At 36.3% G+C, this 20,353-nt stretch overlaps 1 long non-coding RNA gene across 1 annotated transcript in view; it reads right to left on the reverse strand.

Moving 5' to 3' along the window:
• Nucleotides 1-20,353, reverse strand: part of LOC116742523 — a 104,998-nt gene that overhangs the window by 49,713 nt on the left and 34,932 nt on the right. The window contains exon 3 of the long non-coding RNA XR_004346484.1: nucleotides 6,970-7,049. This is a non-coding gene — a long non-coding RNA (uncharacterized LOC116742523). The remainder of the gene's footprint in view (nucleotides 1-6,969; nucleotides 7,050-20,353) is intronic.

The raw sequence follows: 20,353 nt of genomic DNA on the forward strand, positions 1-20,353 counted from the left end.
CATCTTTATGGGAGTATAATTGCTTTACAATGGTGTGTTAGTTTATGCTTTATAACAAAGTGAATCAGCTATACATATACACATATCCCCATATCTCTTCCCTCTTGCGTCTCCTTCCCTCCCACCCTCCCTATCCCACAGGGTTAGGGGATCTTGAAACCAGTTATAAATGGAAAGCTTTTCATAAGAACCAGGAGCATAAGGAGAGAAAAGAGACAAAGATGAGAAAGGACAAAGTAACAGTCTATATTTTGAAAGTTGAAAAGGTAAAGATAAGGGAAGATAAGCAACGATGTAGCCTGAGATGGTACTGCATAGGCAGGTATGTATGCTGTGGCTATTAAGTTACAGTTGAGTGCTAAGTTCTAAAAAATTGAAAACAGAAAGAGTCTTCAAGACAGTGATTTTCAATTTGTTCAGCTAATCAAGCAGCCATAACCCTTGGTACTCTGTCCTTCTATCCCCAAATAGTTACACGTTTATGCCATTATATGACTAGGAACAATTTTATTGTCAGAAACTGGGACTGTATTTTAGGTATAAGAGCTTCTGAATCTTAAAAATAATAGTATGTAAAATTTATTTAAAAATTATGTGTTTAGAAGGATGGATATTATCTATCCATCTACTCACTCAATGTAATATGAAGGATGAGCTTTACTGGTTGAGTAATAATTCTGAATTTAATTATTTTGTGTCAAATTATATTGATATCTGCCAGAAGATAAGGAGAAGGAGGCACCAAAAACTTTAAGAAAGTGTTCTAGAAAAGCTTAACCTTGAGAAATTCCATTCACTAAATTAAATTCACTGGGATTTGAATAAGGGAAGAAAAGTTGAGATAGAAAGTATCTTTCTTCATGTGTATTTTTTTTTAGACATGCCCAGTAACTATTTATTGTATTTAGGGTCTGGTTTTTTTCTAGGAGCAAAATATTGAAGTAGAAATAAAATCTCTCCATAATTCCTTAGGCAATTTAGAAATTTTATGCTAGTTATATTGATGAAAATCACTCCCATGTTCCTAGTACTGGGAAACTTTGTTGATTCTTTAGTGAATTAATCAGGACTTTTTCAGTAGTAAGAAATGGAATCATACACCAAATGATTTTGAGGAAACAAATTATATCTCATTGATACACGTAACTAGAAAGGATATAGAGATAAGTCACAAATCAAGGAAGAACGAATTGGAGATGGGATTCACTGCCATTAGGATTCTGTTCATCTCTCTACTTGTCTGTGCTTAATTGATTTTTTTTTTCACTTCCCACAACCAGAATCTCCACTCTCTCATTTGTTTTGTTGCAAAACAAAAGGTCCATAAGGCGTAGAGAAGATGGGATGATGATTAAGTTGCCTCTTCTTTCCTCCCATTCACTAAGTGTATAAGCTTCTGCAGTACAAAAAGCTTAGATGTCCAGAAATAATTTTCTAAGGCTTAAGAGTCACAGCAATTATTCAATCTACTTGTGCAGATGGCAGTACCATGTTGGTGAGGGAACAAATCTCTATCAAATTCCCTAATTTTCATGAGGTTTCTCTGAGGAGTTGAGGAAAAATCTGTCTCTAGTGGCTCTAGATAGATTGGCAATCTCAAAGACCCATTGAAACCTTTGCTTTGTAGCTTCCAGGTAAAAATCCAATTTTACTCCCACACATCCAATTTTACTCCCTTCACAGCCCCACCAAGAAAACTCAGAAAATGGATTTTTAATGTTTTTAATTTAAATTTTATTTTTAGTTTAAAAAAAAATTTTTTTTGCATTTAATATTTAATAAAATTTTGAAGGTTACTTTCCATTCATAGTTATTACAAAATATTGGCTATATTCCCCATATTGTACAATATGGCCTTGAGCCTATCTTACACCCAATAGTTTTTACCTCCCTATCCCCCACCCCTATATCACCCCCTGCAACTGGCAACCACTAGTTTGTTCTCTATATCTATGAGCCTGCTTCTTTTCTGTTATATTCACTAGTTTATTGTATTTTTTAGATTCCACATATAAGTGATATGATCCAGTATTTGTCTTTCTCTGTCTGACTTATTTCACTCAGCATAATGCCCTCCAAGTCTATCCATGTTGCTACAAATAGCAAAATTTCATTCTTTTTTATAGCCGAGTAGTATTCCATTGTATATATATACCACATCTTTTTCATCCATCCTTCTGTTGATGGACAGAGGTTGCTTCCATATCCTGGCAATTGTAAATAATGCTGCTATGAACATTGAGGTGCATGTATCTTTTCTAATTAGTGTAGAAAATGGATTTTTTAAAAGAAATAAACCCAAAAGGATGGGGAAAACAGAAGAGGGAAAATACACAAAATTTTGGGAGAGCTGGAAAGCAGATGGAAAAGTGGTACTGGTTTAGCATACTTGAGAAAGTTATATCTCGTCTGCAGTGGGAGCAGTAAAGAATGAATTTAGTTTATTTCACAAAATCCTCTAAAATGTCAGGAATTAGTGACACATAGTGCATTCTCTCTATGCAGGTGCTAGACTGCCCCTCTTCATTCCAATAGAAGACCAGAGGTTTATTGCTTGGAAGGGACAATACAACAGGACTGGTAGATGCAGACACTGGACAGTTGTTGATTAAGGGGTACTTTACTGAAAGTAGGATCCTGAGATGTCTAGTCCTTTCTGCCCATTTGACCCCTGGAGTACCAGAAGCCAGGCCTTTATCCTCCAAGAAGGACACTGGAGGAGTCTCTTCAGGGGAAATTGTTCCCAAAGACATCTAAATATGTAAGATTCTGAAATTGGGAGAAAATCAACAAAATGTCCTAGCCAAATGATCTTTCTGTGAGGTCCATGCTTGATCATTATCCTTCATGCTCATATCTTCAAATCAATGTCTCATTCCCCTATCCTTACATTTGAACAGATAATCATGATTACTGGCCATTTGAGGAAAGGCTTTAACATAGAACATAAGAAAGAAAAAAAGAAAAGAGGGGGAAAAGCAACAATTTGGAGGAAACAGAGGCTATACAATAAGAAGAAAACAATAAACAATCATTAATATCCTCTGGGGATAAGAAGATAGTGCAAAAATGAGACAAGCAAGAGCTCCTGGAAGTTAAAGACATGATAGTAGGTAAAAAAAAATAGGCGGAAGATACAGTTGAGAAAATCTCCTACAGAGTGTAGCAAAAAAACAAAGAATTGGCAGGTGGGGAGAAAAAGAACAAACAATAGTCCAGGAGATCAAATACAATTATCCTAGTGGGAAAATTGAGACAAAAAAATTGTCACACTGTTGATAAGTAGAAAGTCTAGGATTCAATCCCAGGCAGTCTGACTTCAGATCCTGGGGATTTTACCACTTAGCCTTTCCAAAATTCAAGAAAGAAAGCATAGGAAAACAGGTGAAGAAAACATTCTTCTCAGAAAAAAGTTATAAATCATCCAGCTCAACAAATGAAAAGACACACCTACCAAGGCAAATCTCAGTGAAATTCACAAAACTAGAGATAAAGGAAAGATCCAACAATCTCCAAAGACAAAAGAACAGGTCACAAACCAAAGAGCAGGCATCAGAAAGGCACTAGAATTCTTGACATAAACACCAGGATATAGATAATAGAACAATGTCTGCAAAATTCTAAGGCAAAAATGACTTCAAATGGAGAATTATATTATTATATAAACTATTAATACAGTGAGAACGAAATAAAGGCATTGTAAAACATGCAAGGTCTCAAAAAAATTTCCTTTCATGTACCTTAGTCAGGAAGCTATTGGAGAAAAACTTTATGAGAGTGAAGGAAAAAGAGGAGACTTGGAAAGAGGTGAGGTGAAGGAAATCAATTCCAGGGGTGTAAACAGTCCATGTAAGTGTAGGCCAGAGGCTCCAGGAGTGATTTTTTTCGAGGAGACAAGATTAACAGAATATCTGACATATCTGAACTCTTAAGCGGAGATTCAGACAGTTGGCAGGGAGTTCAAGGTTTGAATTTAAATTTATGACAAACATGTTAAAAATTAAAATTTTAAACAATAAGGCAACATTAACCTCAAGGAAAAATGTAAAGATTAGCAGTAAAGTCAAAGTAATCCTAGTCTTTTCAATGACACAGATTTGAATAGCATTTAGAAAGATATACTAATGTGAATACTGAACAATGACATAACTAACATTGTACTTTAACTATATTGGAAGGGTAAGGGACTGGAAGCAAGTGTATGTATGATGCGATGGGTGGAGAAAAGAGAGCTACATCCTCAGCCCCAGTAGGATGTCAGTAGATGATGCCTAATACTGAAAAAAGCAAAAGTAGCATCACAACGATGTATTTTCATAAGTAAATATGGAAGTAAGTAACAAATATATTCTCTAAAAGTACTGTTTTTCATAATAAATTTTCCATGGTCATTGCAGAATAATTTAGCTCTTTTATTATGTGTATGAATAACTGAAAAAAAATTCCTTCACTTTTGATTATTAGAATTTTCTTGTGACTAAGATTACTTGGAGTGTAAAGTCCTCTTACACTGTGTAATTAAGAGCATTTACATGCAGCAATTCATAAGTAGAACACATACTATTGTTATATATAAAATATCTTTTAATTTTGCATATTTGTAAAATCCTGTTAAACCATCTTTAAAATCCCTTTAAAATCATCTCTTACTTAATGGATTCTGTATACTTATGGAGCTAGGCATTTTCCCCAGTTTAAAGTGAAGTTTTAGAGACTGAGAAAAAATTTTTAAACTACCCAAGATCCCTTAGGAATTTTGGGAGAGTAACAAGATCAGAACACAATATTCCCAATTCTCTGTCATCATGCCACAAAATCATGTTGAATTTTCCCAAATATTTTAAAAATAATAAACAAAAAACCCGAATAATTTGAGAATGCCAAAAAGCAAAAAAGAAGTAACAATGCTGGCACCATTGTAAGCTAATAATGCATATTCGACAAAGACTCACGAATTCCTTGTCAGATTCAAAAGTAGAGAAATCAATTTCCTCCAAAGCTGTGGCAATCCACAGCTGAATAAAGAATATAATTGTAATAGGGAAGAACCTTTTGTATTCTATTACAAGTCAATCACTAAAGGGATGTTGCCTATAAGCTTAAATTATACATAATGGCCTCCCCTTTTAGTATAAAAGAAGCCTGAATTCTAATTCAGGCAAGATGGTTCTTTGGGGCATGAGCTCACCATCTTCTCGGTTTGCAGGCTTTCTGAATAAAGTCATTTTTCCCTGCCCCAGCAGCTCATCTCTTGATTATTGGCCTGTCCTGCAGTGAGTAGTACGAGTTTAGACTTGGTAACACAATGAATAAGTATAAGTAGCAGAATGAGTGATAAGATCAAGTACATAATGTGGGTAAATATGGTTCAAGGCTAATTACAGTATGCTGTGAAATTAATGAAGGGTAGAGAAAGCTAAACACACACACACACACACACACACACACGCCAAAATTTTATTCCAATTATTTCCAGTACTCGGACTGATTATTTGTGTTTTTGATTGGATGGGACCTCAGCTCATGTTTTTAGATCAAAATATCATTTAAATCTAGTGTATATGAAACCTTTCTTCCTTAACAAAATATTAAAAGAACAGAAACAAGTGAGTAAATATGGATTTGGCTTCAGGTTTCCTCTTCTGTAAAAGTAGGATAGTAGTACCCATCTCATAAGATTGTTGTGAAGGTTAAATGCAATAGTGCAGGGAAGCAATTTGCATAGCCCTTGAAAACATTTTAAAGGTAAACTCTAATTTCAATGCTTCTGCTTAGTTCTCTATACTGTTCTTCTGTTTAGAAAATTACCTTAATATGTTTAAGTGATGGCAGGGTCCTTAGGCATAGTCTGGAAGGAAAAAATTGAAGGTGGAGAAAAAAGGAAGAATAATTGCTCTGCATAATATACTAACAGGAACTTTCAATTAGTTGGGCATGGGGCTAAAGACTGGAGGTTTCAGGGGTTCTGGACAGGGAGGAGAGGAGGACAGCAGAAGAGGAAAGACAGTGGGAAATATCCAAAGATGGGAGACACACAGTTTAAAACAATCGTCTAATGATTAATTTTATTTTTTCCTTTTCTATGTTGGGCATATTCCTCCTCCCCACATGTTCTGTTTAATAAAAAAACTGCTATTTACCCAACAGTCTTTTGTTAGTGGAGCTTTGGGAAATGAACAGGCGGATAAGGATACAGACAAAAAAAAAAGGTCACAGAGGCAAGGCAGTGAGTGGAGATTGGGCCTGGGAGTGAGAGATGTCTGGATCGTGCAAGCCTCTCACATCCCTACACCATCCCAAGAAACACCTGGGAATTGTGGAGGGGCCTGAATTTCCAGTGTCTACAGAGTAGGGAGTTGAGAAAACTTGTTAAGATTACCCTAGAAGGCTGGAGAATTCGGGCTTTTTAGGATTAAATCAGCTGCTCTTCTTTCATTTAGCTAAAATAACTTAAAACACAAATAACTATGAGAGATGATAACTAGCCACTGTGGTTCACTAAACAATGACACATGATGAGTAAGTTTTAATGATGTAGGGGGAATGGATAAAAAAGTTTAGAATGTTTAATGTTTATAAAATTGTTTCACAACATTAGCTTAAGCAATTATCAGAAAAACTCTGAGATTGTAGAACCCCTTTTTATTTTTAATGAGAAAAGTAGACTCAGATATGTTAAGGAACTTGTCCAAAGGACCACAGTGAGTATAGGCTTTCCATTACACTACAAAAAATCCAAACCATACAGGGAAAGAGAGAAGACAAATTTGACCTATTTCAAATTTTGCTCATACCCCTTCTGAACAGATAAATCACCTTAAAAATTGATTATATGCTTAGTATTATTGCAGCTGCCATTTTAAGATATTAATGAGTGTGGTTTTGGTACTCCAGGATGTTTTTAAAATTTTTCCAAAAATTAACGTACATTCTAAAAGAAGTTACTGTAAAACAGAGAGTGTCACTCACCACCCAGTTCTACAAGGATTAAGTCACTGGCTACTGCAGTCCCTGGATTCAGGATGAAGAACAGGATGAGGCACTCTGAACTTTGGGAAAACAGACAAAACAGGCCCTTAGATAGTTACACATATTCAGGAAAAATTTTTATGAACCCAGATTCTTGCATCTTCCCATACTTAGTAATAAAATTATTAACTGAGATATCTGTTCCTCATGACTAGCACTAACTTTCTACCAAGACATAAGTTGGACTTTATGTACTCCTTAGCCAAAATCACATATATACTGGCTTCCCCTGCATCTTTTCGGAAAAACTCCTCAGAGCAACCTGAGAGGCTGTCTCCCGGGATATGGTCCTCAGTAAGACACTGAATAAAACTCAACTCATAGCTCTTACATTGTGCTTTTTTTTTTCCAGTCAACATTACCCTTGAGCTTGACTGTTTTTATCAATATTTTTATAAGGAAGCACATTCCCTTCCATCTTGTTTCTCTCTTTTTCCCCATGATCTTTTATTAAAAGAAAAATTATTTTAATAAGTCCAGTTCCATAAAGAGGAAATCTTTAAGCCAAAATGAAATAAAAGCTAGTCTGGAAATATACCATCTTATTATCAAAGTACTGATGGAAGTATGGGGTCTAAACACAAGAATGGGGCAGGAATTTAATGCAGTTTAAAAGCAAATACTCTGGGGAAAGCCAGAATAAACTGAACTTAGCAAGTGAACCATTAAAGAAAAGAGACAACTACAGTTTATACATTTTATGTTCATGATAGAAATATATTGGCTGATGCATTCAAAAGACTATGCATGAATGAGTGCCCAATATGTGGTTCTGCATCATGTCTTTAAATTTTGGTTTTCTTATGATGACCCACTGGAATCCCTATCTAGTATGAATTACATACATATCTGAGACAATTTGGGTACTAAATTTCTATCTCCCAAGTATGCAATTTTCCCCCCCATTGGTGGTGGTTGCTATTCATATATGCTTGGTGTTGAAAAAGCCAACTTTTCCTTGCTTCCTGGTTTCTAGTCATAATGCAAATGAAAATCCATTGATTGAACACTGGTGATGGTAATCTTAGTGTTTTGCCTGTTCTGTCAGTCTTCCCATTAAATTGTATTTGAGATAATCTGATATCATTTTATGTTAAAATAATAGCTTTCTCTGCTTACATGGTGTGAAAGATTCTTTGTACCTGTGCTTTATTAATATTTAGTGCTACTGAATACAAAGCACCATTCTGCTAAAAAAAGTTATGCCAAAAGTTATGTAACAATGGAGCCCAAAACCTGTACATACAATCACAGCATCATATTAGCAACAATGTAGAACAAACACAGACTGGAGTGAGCAACAACTACAGAACACATTGTGATTCTTCCATTAGATTTCATTACCTGAGAATATTCTTCTCTGATAATTTCATCTATAGTCATTTTATTTACCTGAATTCGAATACAAGTAATTTTTTAAAAGTTGATGCATAAAAATCTCAAAATGGCAATCCCATCAAACAAGACTGCTGGAGTATAAGCACCTAATTCTAACACTTACCAGTCATATCTCTAACTTTTTTATATCTCACTATCCCTACTGATAAATGAAGATAATGACAGCAAACCTCATAGGATTATTGTGAGGTATAAATGAGAAACTGAATGGTGAAAATAGGGCTTGGCGCATAGTCAACATTTATTATTTACTGTTTCTGGGTTTTTGTTTAATAGTGTAATTATTCATGCTGAATGTATTATGTTTTTAGCTGTAAGTTTTAGGCCAAGTTAGAGTGGTCTAAACACACAGAAGTTTGTGTTCTCACTTAATAAGAAATCTGGTGATTAGGCAGTTTCCTCAGAGGCTCAGCAATGTCAGGGTGTTAGTCAATGTTTCTGGAATTCTTTTGGTTTCTGTACCCCCAACCCCTGTCCACAATCGCATGGCTACACCATTACATGAGAGTATTCAAAGTAGAAAGGAAGGCAACAGGCAGCAAAAGAAACGTTTTTCCCCAAGGAGATTCTCTTTATGTCTCATTTTCCCGAAATGGGGTGCATGCTCACTTGCAGGCCAATAAAAAATGAGATTCCTATGACTGATAGAGACTAATAAGAAATGATCCCCTGGGCCTGGTGCTGGGGGACTGCTACTCAAACAAAATTGTAGTTTTGTTTGCAAGGCAGAAGAGTGGAAAGGTATTAACAAGACAAAGGATAGGGTGACTGAGTTTCCTTCCAAGGCTCTTTTGTGATAAAGCTTGACTAACAACGTAGAGCTGAATTATTACCTGTCTGAAGTTCTTTGTTATTTCAAAAAATAACAAAAGGAGGCCAGGACTTATTATTTGCTTTTTCTTCTAAACAACAGAGTAAAGAACAGGTCTATAAAATTGTATAAGGAAATTTACTGTGTGTTGATATGTCCTTTTCCTCAGTGGTGGTTTGTTCATTTTCCCTGAATGATCCAGGTTAATGTTTCCATTTCTAACTATATTCTACATGTTTATCCACAGTCTCTCAACATTTTTTTGTTTATTCTGTTTGTGTTCTAAAAAAATAGGTTGGCCAACAATCCCCGCCTAGTATAAATTACATACATATCTGAGACAAAAAAATTTTTTTTCTAACCATGTAAGATATCTTCTAACGCTCTCATTTTTGAAGTTCTGCATACAGCTGATCTCCAAGAGACTTACTCAGCAATGAATGTTAAATGGATGAAAATGTAGGTAAAAATTGTATGTAAAACAAAAGAATGAAAAACCGTACTAATTTGGAAATAATGCAAGTAGTCAATTTGAGGACTTAGTTCTTTAAAAAATGCAAAGAATTTGATTACCTTTCATTGTGAATAATAGCCAAAAATAAAAATTTCTATTCACAGAGTAAAAATTGTTAGATTCACCCTTAGATTTTGTATTTATTTTCCATTAGGCAGGAGTTCTACATCAGTATTCTTTATTTTACCCACTGCTGCTTTTGGCATAATGCACCCCCAGTTTGTTGTGGATGTCCCTTTACACCAACTGTTTCTAAGATATCATAGCAGCTGTCAGTGATACAAAAGTTCATGAGAACATCATGTGATCATTAGTTCATTTTATCCCCACCTGGCTGTTCCAACCCCATGTAGCTAATACTATATTACAATATGTTACTATATGAACCTGGTCCAAAGACAAAAGAATACTGTGATAAAGAATTGAAAAATATCAGAGATTTGTCAATACCGAAACAGAATCAAGTTCCTTTAGGAGGGAATGATTTTCTGGTAAATTAAGATGCATGATTTATTCCCATAAAAGGTTTCACAAATGATTTCTACAACATAAGGATTTTTCAGCACTTTTGAGGAGGTTTTAAGATCAGCAGTTTCTGTTCAAAGAATATACTGACCCAATTCTTCAATAGAATGGGTAACCTATAAGAAGAAGGTATATAATTCACTCACATGAGAACATGTCGATAAGAAAATATGTGGACTAGACATCTAGGCATTGGTTTCTTATGCTCTGCTAAAAATTAAACCAAAACCTATGGATAAATAACCTTCAATCCAAGTCTTCATTTCTGATGAGGAGAGAACAGAAAAAAAGCGTCATGGCCATCAGCCCTGAGAGGTGTGGTGACTGTATTCAAAGACTGTGATCTTCGGTCTCCTAGCTTTAATTGGCCTCCTGGGGTATGTAAAATGCTGTGTGTGTGTCACACTCCTAGAGATCTTGGCACAAACTATTTACAGCTGTTTGGAGCCTTAACATACAATACAAAGGGCCTGCGGGGTCTGGCATTTGCTGACACAGCCTTGGAATCAATGGAAAAGTCTGGCTTCTCTTTTGAGGTCCTCACAGTGAAGGATTTGCAGACTGTAAAGTATACAAGAAACTAAGAATCATCCTTAGCACAGCCAAAGCTCTTCTCTGCAGGGCTCCAGGGAGTCTGGTTAGTATACTTTTTCTGCAGAGCCCTGGAACATTCTCACCTTCTTCACATGAATAACGTCTTCCACAATAAAAGACTTTACAGTATTTTGCCTACATTTGCCACACAAATAGATTACGATATAAGACTGCACAGCAGAGGTGGCGGCAGACTAGAAACCTGTGGGCTGAATCCAATGCACAGGCATTTTTTCCCCCTTGGTTTGGATCCTCATAGTGTTTCATTTTACTTTGTTTAGTTAATTTGAATTAGTTGCCAACTTTTAAAAATCAGGATGTTTAAAAAATTTTTTGTCAGATTATTGATTTCTCTGGAAAAGTCAGATATGGCAACACAAGGTCTAAGTTCCCATTTGGCAACAGATAAATGGGGCTGGGTAGCAGCCACCCTCTTTGGAGGGGATATGGGTCTTAAATGCCAGAGCCCCTCTGAAAGGCCTCTTGCATTCACGTTCCCTGACTGGCACTACTAGGCACTAGAATTAGCAACCACTCTAAAAAGAACATGCCTTTAAAACACAGATTACAAACAATAAAGAAAAATTCGGAATAATATGTCAACAAAGTGAGAATTATGTTTTATTTGGCAGACTTTCTGAGGACTTCAAGCCCGGGAGACAGACAGCTTCTCAGATATAGCTCTGAGGGACTGCTCCAAGGAGGTAAAGGAGGAGGCAGGATATACAGGGGTTTTTGCAACAAAGACCAGGTAGTTGGAACATCAAAAAATTACCGTTAATTAAAGGAAACCAGATACCTTAAGTTAATAAATTTAGCACTTTTCCATGTATGGGAAGATGCAAGAGTCTCGGCTCATTGACACCATTCCTTTGATGTGCACCTTAGCTATCTAGGGCAAGTACCTTGTTCTTTCCCATCCTGAGTCCCCTCAGGGTGCACCATTTTGGGTGGCTGCAGTGGCTGAGGGCTTGGTAGTGGGCAGCCTGTTTGTTTCCCACATGAGTTCCCTCAGGGCTCACCACTGGGGCGGCTGTAGTGGCTTGATGGCTGCAACATCCTTTGTTTACTGATACGGCAGGCAACATTTTTCACTCACAAATATTACACAGAACATAACCACCTCTTAGCTTGCTTAAGCAACATTTTCCTATTTTGCTTAAGATATTTTTTTTAAAGAAGTAAAACATACCATATAAGTTCAAGCTCCCTGTTTATCCTTCCAAATTTCAACCCTCTTTCTCCAGCTATATATTTAAAACCACTATTTGAGGATGCTCAAGTCCTTTATATAAAATGTCTTAGTATTTGCATATAACCTGCCTACATGCTCCCACATACTTTAAATCATGTCTAGATTACTTGCAATACCTGATACAATGTAAGTACTATATAAATAGTTGTAAATACAATGTAAATGCTACATAAATGGCTGCTAGCACACCGCAAATTCAAGTTTTGCTTTTTTGGAACTTTCTGAAAAATTTTTCCCCAAATATATTCAAACTGCTGTGGATACAAAGGGCTGACAGTATACCTCAGTTTATTTATCCATTTTTCTATTGCTAAAATTTATGTCATTTGCAATTTTTCACTATTTCAGACAATTTTGCTGTGGACATTCCTGTGCACACTTTCCTTTGCACATGTACAAGAGTTTCTTTACGACACACCTAACAAGGAATTGCTGAGCCTTGAGGTGCACATATCCTCAATTTTCTCAGATATCACCAAATTTCTCTCCAATATTATTTTATATAATTTACCCTATCAGCAGTCTATGAGAGTTCCTGATACTCCTCTTCCACACTAATACTTGTCTGTTTTATTTTTTTGCCAATTTAATGGAAGTAAATGGTATTTTGTTATTGTTTTAATTTGTATTTTCTTGATGACTAGTGAGACTGAGCATCTTTTCATAAATGTATTGGCCTTTCAATCTATCTGAGATTTACTTGGTGCTCTCTGTTCATTTTTAATTTTTTTTTTTTTTTTTTTTTTTTTTGCTCATTGATTTCGAGGAATTCCTCACACATTTTGGATACCAAATCTTTTGTTGATTATATGCATTGAAAATATCTTATTACAGGCTTTAGCTCATCTTTCACTTTTGATGCCTTTTATTTGTACAGCAAATTTCCATTATAATGTAAAAACTGTCAATTCATTCTCTAGATCTGTGCTTTTGGGGTCTTGCATAAGAAATCTTTATCTAAGCCTGAGTCGTGAAATACTCTTAAGTATTTTCTTCTAAAAGTTTTGCTTTTCATATTTAGGTCTTTAATCAACTTAGAATTTATCTTTGAACATAAGAATCTAATCTTATTTTATTTTTCCAAGTGAATATCCATTTGTCCCAGCACAATTTACTGAATAGTCCACACTTTCTCCAAGTTTTCTCCACGGATGAATATATAGAATTTTGGGGCTATCAGTTCTGTTCCATTGGTCTATTTGTCTGTTTCTGTGTCAGTATCAAACTGTCCTAATTACTGTACTTTTAAGATAAGTTTTAATACTTTGTAGAAAAAGTCTCTCCTTTCCTTTCTCTTACCACTCCTCCTTTAAAATTATCTTGATCATTCTTTAGTTTTGCTTTTCTACATAAGTTACGTTTTCAGTTTTCTAAAACAAACAAACAAAATCCCGTTTGCATCTTGATAAGAATTGCAATGAATATTCAAGATGTATTTGGGGAGAATGGAAATGTTTACAAAAGAGGGTCTTATTCATGAACATGGTATATTCTCCATTTATATAAGAAATTGTCAATAAAGTTTTACAATTTTCTCCATAAAATTTTGCACATCTTTAAAACTTTAAATCTTTAAAACTAGATTCCTTATAAAATTTAATCTATTTTAAATATACATTTAAAAAATTACTATGACTTCTTTTTTTTTAAAAATTTATTTATTTATTTTTGGCTGCATTGGGTCTTCATTGCTGTGCATGGGCTTCCTCTAGTTGTGGCGAGCAGGGGCTACTCTTGGTTGCAGTGCGTGGGCTTCTCATTGCGGTAGCTTCTCTTGTGGAGCACGGGCTCTAGAAGCGTGGGCTTCAGTAGTTGTGGCATGAGGGCTCTAGAGCACAGGCTCAGCAGTTGTGGCTCACAGGCTTAGTTGCTCCACAGCATGTGGGATCTTCCCAGACCAGGGCTCAAACCTATGTCCCCTGCACTGGCAGGCGGATTCTTAACTGCTGTGTCACCAGGGAAGCCCTCTATAACTTATTTCTACTCTTTTCTGGGGGGTAGACAAAAGGATTCTCAACGAATTTTGGGGAATTGATCTTGAATCTAGCAACCTTCCTGATTTTTATTATCAGTCACTATAGTTTGTTTATAGAGTCCTTGGATTTCCTATTAAGATAATCAAATCATCTTTGTATGATAAGAAGCTTATTTCTCCTTTTTCTAGTCTTAAACTTTTGGTTCTATTGAACTACAGAACTAGTTCTATAGAACTAGCATTAGTAGGTATTCTTACCTTTTTAACATACATGCAATTTTGAAATTTTACTTGAACTAAGACATATTAAGATGAAGGAATAAACTTTTCTGGTATTTTTCAACCTCTCTCAATTATTTCAGTTTAACTAATTAATTACCTTAAGAGACATTTGCTACTCAGACGACTACAATAGCATCCTAACAAATCTTCTTACTTCAGCTCGTCCCCACATAAGTGACTTTTTAAAAATGTAAGTAAGATCGCAACACTCCCCTGTCTAAAATTCTTCAATGACATTCCACTGTATTATACAGTAAAATATGAACTTCTTCTAATGCTTAATCTCCAGTCTCAGTTCTTATCCCTGGGTCTTATCAAGGCTGGAGATTTTACCTCTATTGAGAACCTTCCCTGACCACTCTATTTAAAATAGTCCCTCCACTCTGCCCTCCTACTACAGTTTCTCTTTAAAACACATCCTGTTTATTTTCTATTCTAGCACATTTCACATTCTGAAATTGTTTTGTTTATTTGCTTAGTTGTTTATTGCCTTCAACTAGAGTATAAGTTTCATGAAGGCACAACACTTCTCTGTGTGGTTCATGCTAGTATCTCCAGCACTTAGACTAACACTTGGTACATAGTTGGTGTTAATAAATACTTTTTGAATGAATAAATGAAAAATAGTTATTCTTCCTTCTGCCCCATAATTATTCCACATATTAGCTCTGTATTGTCTGACTCTGCCTTGATTCCAAGGAAGAAAATTATCAGATGTTGGAAAATTTATCAAGAATAAGAATAAAGTTCAAACTTTTATAGACAGCTATTTTAAAAGGTGTATCATTCTTTCCTAAATTTAGGAAGCTAAGCAAATGCATTTCTACTGGATGGACAGATTTTCCAGGTGAGTTGGCCCTCAGGTTCTAGTCTAACCCAGGTTCTCTAGGGTAACATGACTTCTTGGCAATAGAACTATGACTCTCACAGTGATTCTACCACTGTCCCATAAGTCTAGGTCCTTTCTTGACTATGGATAATTGTGGGATATGGGGCCCTAGTATCTTACTTTCAGGACATGAAAGTTGTTTCATGTTTTATTGCCTCTTCCCTTTCAATGTCTTCCCTCAAGAAATCCCTCTACCTTCTATAGGCTTTCTCCCACAAATATTGAAGTTTATTTCACTTCTAGAAAATAATGGTTCTCAAAAAGATAGTAGTTTAGAATTCCAGCCCTTTACAACCTAAAACTTGTATACTACCTTCAGACCCCAGAAAGTCTAGACCCTAAAAACACGGTGACCTTCACTCCCTCTCTGGAGACTTCATATCCTGCTCCAAATGCATACTTATCTCCACCGGGCAAGAGTTGGAGCAAATTATGCTATGATCTCAAATATGTAAGCTAGCATGGGAGAAGAAGAAGTAAGGATTGGGGTGGAGGCTGAAACCAGAGAAACTAACTCAACAGAGAGGTCTGAAGGCAGGTCTAAACAACATATTAAGTCCACTGTGGTCCAGGAAGCCATTCTGTCCTATGTTACAACTCTAGAAAAGGGGAGGGGGCAGCTTCAGGAGACAATCAACACTTGAAGTCAGGCAAATGTTTCCATTATGTCTATTCATGTAGAGGTCATTAATTAAGGTTGTCAAGAGAACAGGTAATAGGAAATTTCTCAACAGGAAAAGTTGAGAAGCTATCATATACCATGCACATCCAACCAGTTCAACAAGTGAGCCTCAATCCCTTCCTCTGCCATATGCCATTCATCTGGGCAGTAAACTCAGCCTTATTATTTCAGTTTTTAAGACATCCAGAAGCAGGTGGTTCCAAAGTTATAAATTTAGCAGCTCAAAGCAATTGTCAAGGGCCTAGGATTTTTTTCTTCTTTCCCCTCTGCTGCCATCCTTTATATGTTGATCTTGTCAGGGTTTTTTTTTTTTTTTTTTTTTTTTTTTTATCATGGCTGCAAGATGGCTGTAAGCATCACATTCTCACCAATACATATCAAGCAGCAGAAGAGAGGTGAATACCTGCTTCTGTCCATGTTAAAGTTGAGAAAAAATTTCCCACAAGGCTTCCAGCAAACATCCCATTACATCTTATTGGCCAGTGTTTCATGCTTAAAAAGATCACTGATGAGAGAAATGAAATAATTATGACTGGTTTACACCAGTCAACATTCACTCTCTGGGGTTGCAGGGGGCCCGTTGGTTTTTAAGCTTTCAAATACCTGAACAAAATCAGAATTCTATTAACAAGGAATAGAAGCAAGAATAGCTGTTGAATAGACAGTTTTAGCAGACACTGTTCGTGTCCCAACCATACCACATAGGTCTACTCTGAAGGACTCTCACACACTTGTTTTACTCTACTTGAAAGTGTTTTTTGCCTATGAGAGCTTGCTCTGCCAGCAGGAATCCTCAACTAATGAAGATAGAAGGTGATGGGTAAATACCCCAGCCTCCCCCGATTAACGGAGCATATTCCACACGATCTCCCAAAGACTCACCAGTGGAATGGTGCCCCACTTGCCCACAGTGGTAATACACTCATTCATATACCTCATTGGCTTTCCTCCTTTCAGTGTCTCACTTCTTCACAGTACTCCCAGGGGTCACACCCAAATCACTGTCTTTGTTCTGCTTTTGTAAGAACTCAACCAGGTCAGCAGTCAACAATGTCTCCTGTCAGCTCAGGAACTGCTCTTCTGTGATGTCTTACCTGGTCTCCAATAAAAAGTTACTTATTCCTTTGTATGACCACTATATTGTATAACCCCCTACTATAGCACACTTTAAGTGTGTTTATTTCCTTCTACACTGTCCTAGTCATTGCTACATTCGTATTGTTGAGCATAGGTGCCTGGCACATAGTACATACTGACTAAATGTTGAATACATTGACAGAGTCCACTATGTGGTTTCTTACCTGGGGACTCCTCTCAAAAACCAAAATATCACAATCCTTTGTGCACCCCAGTCATGCCCCTTCCTTCTCCCTTTTGTTTTCATCACTTCCATTACTCTCTGATTCAGCTGCTGCCTCTGAGGTTTAATCTCTGAATTTCTCTAGGCTAGCAAGGTATTCATATGGGACAAATATGCTCTCTATAAGTGAATGTCCCTCAAGACATTTATTTTCTTTACCCATATTTCAGCATTCCCAATCTCCAAGACAGATCTTTTAACCTAAACATTGCCTCACAGCTGGCAGATCCTGTCCAGACCCACTGAACTCCAGCTCACTATGTAAGCCAATAATTCACTGGCCTAAAATATGGGCAGCAGGGCAGAGGGCTGCCCTTCTGCTGCTGCAAGGAAATTTTATTTGAGAAACTCTAATTCTTAGTGACATATTTAGTATATTCCCATTTTTTCCCTTAACTTTCCTGCCTCATCAGTAAAACTGAAACTGCCTTCAAAAATTGAAAGAGAGTAGCTAGGAAATGAAAGTCACATGGATAGTGTAGTGGTTGCTATGTATTTGTCTTCCCCTTCCTCTTTAGTAATTCAAGTCTTAAGAGAAAAAAATAAACAAAATAATAATTACTGTTGTCAATAAAACAGATGCTAATTTCTGATGGAGAGTGACAGTTAAAAGGAGAAAAAATAGAAAACTTGGATCTTTGGGCAAAATTTGAGAAAGAGAGGAAGAATGAGATTCTCAGGCCAATGTGAAGCTAGAGCAATGCCAACATAACTACTGACATCATTGGATTAGAATCAGTGTATTAACAGCTGTCGTGGTGAAGTTGGCTTCTCAAACTGATATCCAGTTGGCATTTAGTTGGCTGCAGTAAACAGGAGCAATGAAAGTGGGGAGAAAGTGTGGGGCTGCATCAAGGGTCAGATAGAATAATCTGCAAGATGAGTGTGGCTCAAATATTACCCTTATGTCTTGCAAATGCTGGACATGGCGCAAGAAGAAACATGCTGCAATCAAGATTTCAATTCCGTTAACAGAGGCAGACTTATTGTGGAACTAAATTAAGCTTAAGTTTTAGGCTCCCTTCACTTATACAAGTCCCTCCTAAGGACCAGTACTTAATTTACATTCATTTTTTTTTCAAAAGGTCTCCCCAAATTATATGAGCTCCGAGCTCTAAAACACCTACATCTCTCCCTGCCAGTTACATTTAATTTTTAAGGGGCTCCCAAAGGATATCAACCAACATTGTAATTAAATACCAGTTTAAAAGAGAGCGTGAAGGACTGAAATTCGGACAAACAAACAAATAAACAGATAAATGAACCATATAATTCAACAGGCACTTATAAACCCTGATCAAGAGGTTTAAGATGCTGTCTCTTTAAATGTATTGTATGTAATTGAGAAATCAAGACATAGGCACATAAAAATAACTATTGCAATTAAAACTGAAAATGGGAATTATTCATTTAACTAATGTTTATTAATTATGAACTCTGTGCCAGGCACTGCACTAGGCACTGGGTAGCCAATATTTATTAAAACAGACATGATCAGCCTTCATGGAGCCTACAGTCCAGTAGGAAAGAAACATTTAAGAAGCAAATAAATGAATGAAAGAAATTTTTTTAAATTGTGAAAAGTTCTGTAAAAAAACACCTATCAGGTTGCTGAAACAGAAATTAAAGAAGAAACCTCTTTTAGATTGGGTAGTCAGTGAAGGTCTCTTTGAGAAAGTGACACATCTAAAGGAGAGAATTATCAGCCAGGAAAGGAGATGAAAGGAAATACGTTATCGGCAGACATGTAAAGACCTGAGGTAGGAAATAGCTTGGCCTTATTAAGCAACAGAAGGGAAGCTATTGTGGGTAAATACAGTACGGGGCCAGAGACGAGATGAGGAAAAAGATCCTTGGTATATTCTGCTTGCAGATGGAGACTTTTGAGTATTTGCTGTATTACATTTCCTTTGTAACTTGGGAAGTGATGGGATTGGAAAACTGACCTTGGTTCTTAGACCACAGTAGTACAAGTAGCACAAGATCCAACCATTGCATTCCAAGAGATCGTTTATAAAAGTTAGTATGAAAGAAGAAAAATTAAGTATGTATTGTTTCATAAAGTTCTTATATTCTATTCTCTCTCTCTAAATAAAAGTATGTATCTTTGCTGGCTTGTGTATTTATTAAGTTAGAAAATGGTGAAAACCTACCTCTTAGTGTCCCACATAAGAAATATTGTAATTGTATACCAATGCTATCATTCATCTGGGTTATAAAAGAATGAGTAAGGCTGTACTCCACCCCATCTTTGGGAGAAGTTACCCCACTGACCTTAACCTTAACAGATGAAACTTATTTTATCTTCCCCTCAATAGAGGTGGAGTGGGACAGGAAGAGCAATTGCAACTGTCCAGACTTCTGAAATAAAGAAAGAAAGCTTACCAGCTGAGGTCTGATGAACTGTATGGGTAAAATCTCATTACTCAGTATTAAGTTGGATAAAAACAATAAATGGACTTTTGGTAAAAATATTTTCACTGACTTCTTTCTCTTGGAGTTTTAAATCCCCATTTCACTTCTTAATGAAAGAACCAATCAATTAGGACTTGACAAAGAGTATGTGGACAGGGGCCTGAATATACCTGGACTTGAAGCCAATGACTTGGAGACTGAATTTTGATTTTAATACAGTGGAAATCCATCAAAAAGTGTTAGATTGGAAAATCATTTGGCCCAGTTCATGTTTTAAGAAGCTATATGCTTTAAGAAGTAGCACAGATAATAAATTCCATATTTATTAGAATTAATTAGAGATTAGTGTGTGCTGATCATAGAGAGGGGGACTTCTGAGTGGAGATAAAATGAGGACTTCAAATGATGGGTAAAATTAGATAAGCAGGGGAGAGAATAAGAAAAGGGCATTCATGGTAAGTGCAATGAAATGAGCAAAGCCTTTGAGTGGGCTGGAGTGGGAGAAGATAGGGAGTATGCCCACCTGACTGAGGTATATTAAGTTCTGATCAAACTGTAATGGACTCTGAACATCAGACGAGAAACATTTAGGTAGGAGACTCTAAAAATGTCATATGCATGATG

Source organism: Phocoena sinus, chromosome 17, assembly GCF_008692025.1.
Source record: "Phocoena sinus isolate mPhoSin1 chromosome 17, mPhoSin1.pri, whole genome shotgun sequence".
Classification (NCBI taxonomy): domain Eukaryota; kingdom Metazoa; phylum Chordata; class Mammalia; order Artiodactyla; family Phocoenidae; genus Phocoena; species Phocoena sinus.